Here is a 5,984-nt window from a genome sequence, read left to right as displayed (position 1 = left end):
GGGAGCTCAGCTCTTGAGACAGGAGTCTTGCCGATGCTCCCGGCCAAATAAACCTCTTCCTTCTTTAACTTGGTGTCTAACGAGTTTTGTCTGCGGCTCGTCCTGCTACCTGGGCACCTTGAGGATAGCACAGCCCCAAGAAGAGGAATGAGTGAGCCCAGGGAAAACAGCCAGACCAGGAACACCCACACTGGACTATGAGTGAGCAAGAAATACATTTTTGTTCGTTCATTTACTTATGCTTTCATTCATTCAACAGCCACTTGCATAGGCTTACTATGTGCCAGGCACTACTCTAAGGGCTTCATATATATTAGCTCCTTAAATACACAAAACAGCATTGTGAGGCACATGTTAATATTATCCCCACTTTACAAATTAGGAGACTGACACAAGAAAAGGATAAATAACTTTCCAAGGCACAAGTATCTTAGGAGACTATTGATTAAGAGTTTTATTCATTACAGCAGTGAGGTTACCCTAACTAATACAATGTTACTGTGAAGATATTTTCTGTTCAGACTTAAAAGAATAATTTTGCCAAGGAGTTTGCAAAGCCCAGAAGAGTAGCTTTAAAGACATTGAAAGTGAGGTTCAAAGGACATCTCATATTTTTTTGTAGCTTTGTTCAAAACATTTATGGCAATGATGAGTTTATTCAGATAATATGAGAGGGAATAATATTCTATTAATGAGTTTTTGAAGGCATCTATACAATGTTATCTAAAAAATCTCTTGTGAAATTCAGTCTTTAAACTAAAATGAATAGGTTTATCATTTGGGTTCTGATGACTGTGTTCTCATCTGCTGAATGGTGTCTTCTCATCTGCTAAATGAGGGGTAGAGATGAATGAGCCGGGAAGTACCTTCCAGCATCAACATTCTAGGCTGGCTCAACATGGGAAATTTAACTTAAAGTAGGAGTAATTGCTTTTCACAAACAGTTTAAGACTTAAGGCCAAATCAAGCTTCTTGCCCGTCTTAACTCTGAGCTTGGAGCAGAAGTCATGAAGTGTCTGTGTAAGAATGTGACCATATTTACAGACACCAGCTGATGTAAAGGAGTCTAGCTACATTTTAACTTGGGTATCATTTAAAAAAAAAATCACATACATTGTATGACTCTACCTTAAAGAAAATGATTAATTGAAGTATTTCTTTTTTTATGCAAATTAGAGTATTGCTAGATTCTGGAAAGGTTTCTAAGAGAAAACACATCAGCTCAGCTAATCCAATTTGACTTCCTCTTCCTTCCGTCGTTTTCTGCACCCCTTTGTTCTCTGTCCTTTGAACTCTTCCTCATTATAGCCCCTGGCTCTCTAATTTCGCAGTCCCACCATTTGACATTGAATTCACCTTTCCTTTTGACAGGACCTGCTGCTTTATCTTTTCCCTTTTCTAACTTTGCAAAGATAAAATCTTATTTCTCAAAGAAAACTGAGACTCGGATACAAGGTATACCCAAGAATTGACTTAATTGTCAAAGAAAATTAGTGATGAGTCAGATAACTGAGCTAACCCAAAATCCAGCTTTAAAACTAGCATAATAATGGTCCTTTTTCAAACTCAGAGCATAACCAAATCACTGCTTTTTGAAGGCTTCATGAAACTCAGTCAAGCATGCAGCAGTGTATGTGAATGGCAATATTTACAAGAATCAATAGTACCAGCCTGTCTTTCACTGGCTTGAACCTAACCAAGCTGGAACAACCTGAGGTGTAACTAGAAACTAAAATCTAAACAGCAAATTTTAAGCTTCTGCTCCATTGAGGTTAAAGTAGTAACTGCAATTAATTTTATCAATGAGGCTGAGTAGTCTCTAAAAACAGATTTGAGAATTTGATTTTACTCTTCAGCTAATTGGGTTCTTATTTACTCCATAAGCTAAAGTTAGACTGTAAATCTGATATTCTCTCTCTCTTTTCCCCCTGCTCTGTCTCCCCACCTCCTTTACCTTGGTCCTATCACCTTTTTATCCCTCCCTCCCCTGTCTTCCCTCTTCTCTCTCCTTTACCTTTGGTTGCTGGTGGGGGAATGTCTTCCAAGGCACAGACTTTTTACCATTTCTCCTTTGAAGGGTCCTGTCCATTCTCATGAATCCACCTCTCTTATCTCTGTCTGTGATTTCTATTTTTGGTCTCTAGTTCTGTTCTTTCATCTAAATTCCAGATCTACATGACACATTTTCATGAATGTTGTAGCTTGTCTCCAAGAATGTTGCATCAATTCCTTCTCCTGTTAGTGGATTCTATCCCTTCACCCCCTTGAATCTGGGCTGATGTGTGACTGTTTTAACCAACAGAAATAGTGATGCTGTGACACTTCTAAGTCTGGGATTTAAGAAGCCTCGCAGAGTCCACCAGGGTCCCTTGGAACACTAATTGTGGGAGAAGCAATCCCTGAAGAAAGCCAGCCATCATGGAAGAAATCCAACTACCCCGAGGCCACTGTGCTGTAAGGAAGACCAAACCAGCAAACAAGAAGAAACCATGTCCCGGTGCATTGGCTCACACCTGTAATCCCAGCGCTATAGGAGGCCAAGGCAGGCGGATCACAAGGTCAATAGAAAGAGACCATCCTGGCCAACATGGTGAAACCCTATCTCTACTAAAAATACAAAAATTGACTGGGCGTGGTGGCACATGCCTGTAGTCCCAGCTACTTGGGAGGCTGAGGCAGGAGAATCGCTTGAACCTGGAGGGTGCAGGTTGTAGTGAGCCGAGATCACACCACTGCACTCCAGCCTGGTGACAGAGTGAGACTCCGTCTCAAAAAAAAAAAAAAAAAAAAAAAAGAAGAAACCATATGGAGACAGAGATGCCCCACCAGTACCCAAATGTCTCAGACATCACAGCCCAGGCATCAGACACATGAGTAAAGAAGTTGTAAGCTAACCCCAGCCTGGGGTGTCATTTGACTGGAATCATATGAGGAACCCCAAGTAAGAACTACCTCTCTGAGTTCATCAAGGCCACAGAATGGTGAGAGGTAATCATAAATGGTTGTTTCAAGCCACAAAGTTCAAGGTAGATTGTTATATGGAATAAATAACTAGCAGAGGTGTCTGACTTTCATTCTATCACTGACTCTCTTATTCAGCAATTGTTTATTGAACACTTAGTATACGTGCAGCAACTTGCAAGGCACTAGGAACACGAACGAACAAGACAGGCCCAACCCCTATTACTTTTATGGGGTTGACAGCCTTTTGGAAAGACATTGAAAATTTGGTTGATTGATCATTTCAACTGCTAATACCTGTTCCCCTGTGCTCACTCTAAGCTGGTGACTTTTCTCATTTTTCATTGAGACTTTAGAAATAATCAGAAAGGAACTCCTTCATCAGCCTAGAATGTAGACTCCTAACCTACCAGCATCTATGTAAAATTCCCCACCTTTTATTTTCTCTGGATGAAGTGTCTCCAGAGATTGCCCCATCCACTTGAGCTCTGGATCCCATCACCTTAACAATGACTTCTCTATCACTTTCATCAGAAAGCAGACATGCTCCAGATGAGCTCAACCAGGATCCCAGCTTGAACACCATCTTTGGGCTAATGGCCCTGGAACCCATGTCTCCAGCCTTGATCTATCTGCAGAACCACAGACTTTTATATATTCAGCCTTCTACTTGGCCCCTCAACTTAGATATCTGATCTATCTCAAACTTAGCATGAGCCAAATAGAACGCTAGATGTTTCACCTGCAGCCTACCCCCTCTCACATTCTTCCCTGCCCCCATAAATGGCCTCTTCACCAATTCTATTTCTAAAATAGATAAGTTATCCTTGATTTCCTTCTCGCCCTTCCCCCCACATCCAACCCAGTAGGCAGTCCTATTGACTACCTTCAAAACATGTCCTGAATCCACCCACTCCTCTTCAGCTTCAGCATCTCTATCCTGGTCCGAGCCACTATCATCTCACTGAATTGCTGAAATTTCAGGCCTCCTAACTTGTCTGCCCCTTTTCACTCTGACCCACACAACCTAAGCCTCCTCTTCTTATGGATGGCTCACTGGAAACATCCAAAGGGCACTGAAAAGGATCTTAACATTCTACCAGGTTTTAAGAACAGGCCTAAAGCAAGATACACTGCATGACTCACAGCAAATTACTCTAAAATCCCTCTCCAGCCATCCATGCCCGTCTCCACGGCAGCCACTCAGAAATCTCTCCTGGCTCTTTTCCGCACCCTTTCTTTGCAAACTCTCCCGCTAAACTCCTCCGGCACTGACTGTTTCCCTCTCCCCTCCCCACTTCTGCTCAGCTGTTCACTAAGGAGACACAATTAGCTTTTCTAGGTCTCCTTCAATTCATCTTTTATTCCAAGCAGCAACACAAAGGCAGGCTCTAAGACCTCCTTAGAAAGAAAGGGGGAGGTTGCAAACATTTGTTGTACTATTCTGTTTCTTTTTCCCCTAGTCACAAGTTATCTCTAGGAAAAACTTCCTGTTCACTGAAATGAGGACATCATATTGTCCGGGTCACTTTCCAGATACCCCAGCATACTTCCCCCAATCCTTTTCTCCTGTTGGGTTCAGCCAAGTTCTGCTCTGACACAGGCCTTGGAGGGGTAGGGTCGAGGGCACTACTGAGGTTGCTCGTGAGGACCAAGTCCTCTAGAGTTTCTCCTAGAAAAGTGACTTCCACACTTTTCTTTTGCGACTCATTATAAGAAATACATTTCACATCTCAGCCAAGTGCACATATGTGTACACACACACATCTGAAGCAAAAGTTTAATATTACTTAACCTTCACTCTGGTATTTTCTATTCTATGTATGTCATTTCAAAATGGTACCAACCACCTTTTATTGATACATACCAAAATATTTACAGATGAAATGATATGAGGTCTGGAGCTTGCTTCAAAATAATTGAGACAGACAACTAGATGAAACAAGATTGGCCATGAGTTGATCATATCAAACTGAGTGATAGGCATGTGGGAGTTTGTTATACTATTCTAAAATTTTATATATTTGATATCTTTAATAAAAAATTTAAAACAAAAGAAAATTATTGGTCATGCCCCAATAAGTTGATTTCAGAACCCACTAATAGGCCAAGAACTAGTTTGTGAAGTACCTCCTAGAAAAATCTAGGAGGTGGGAAGTTTAAAATTAGATGGCAGGGAAACAAATCTACAACTAAATTTAATCTAATGCTCTCTTTACACCCCACCCCCTAATGAAGTCTGTTTCTTCTTCCAGGGTTGGGAGGTAGGATATTTACTGAGTTTTCTGCCACCCTCAGAGTACAGTTTCATATCAGATGTCATTATTTGCCAAAACCGAAACAAAGAGGTGATCTCCACCCACCAAGATTCAAGCCAGTTTCTTATGAACTGCAGTTTCCCAGACATCAGGGAATTTATTCCTGGGGGCCACAGGGGCCAGCCACCTGGGAGATTCTATCTGTGAGTAACCCAGTCATATTGGAAGCAAACTAAGGGATACTGTCTGTGACCAGAATCCTGGAAAGGATCTGGTAGGATCTGGGCTGGGCAAGAAAGCCTGCTCAGTCCCTCCTCCACAGCCAGGCTATTCACCACTTCTGGCTCATCAGCTGCTTCCTGGTGCTTTCCTGGTGGTCTCTGATGACCTCCATGGTCACCCCATGCTCTTCTTATTTTCTAATTAGTTTCATGGAAGTAAGAGCTCAGGCAGCCCTTTAGTTTGTGGCCAAATATAAAGTTGTTTGGTATCTCTTGGTCACAAGGTTCTCCTGAACGAAGCTCAACTCTGCTTCTCCAGAGCCCTCCATTGTGCTGAGTCCAGGACACCTTGTCTCAATTTTGCCTTGCAGGCAACACACAGGGACTAAAACTAAAGAGAAAGGCTGAGAAAGGATAAGAGATTGTAACTTACGTTTTCTCGGTTTCCTTTGCAGCTCGTGGCAGAGAGTTGAGACTTAAGTAAGAGGCAGGATCACTTTATGAATTTCTTTCTTTTTCTTTCTTTCTTTTTTTTTTTTTTTTT

This window comes from Rhinopithecus bieti, unplaced genomic scaffold, assembly GCF_001698545.2.
Source record: "Rhinopithecus bieti isolate Rb0 unplaced genomic scaffold, ASM169854v2 scaffold_36840, whole genome shotgun sequence".
Taxonomy (NCBI): Eukaryota; Metazoa; Chordata; class Mammalia; order Primates; family Cercopithecidae; genus Rhinopithecus; species Rhinopithecus bieti.
This window is presented reverse-complemented; position numbering follows the sequence as displayed.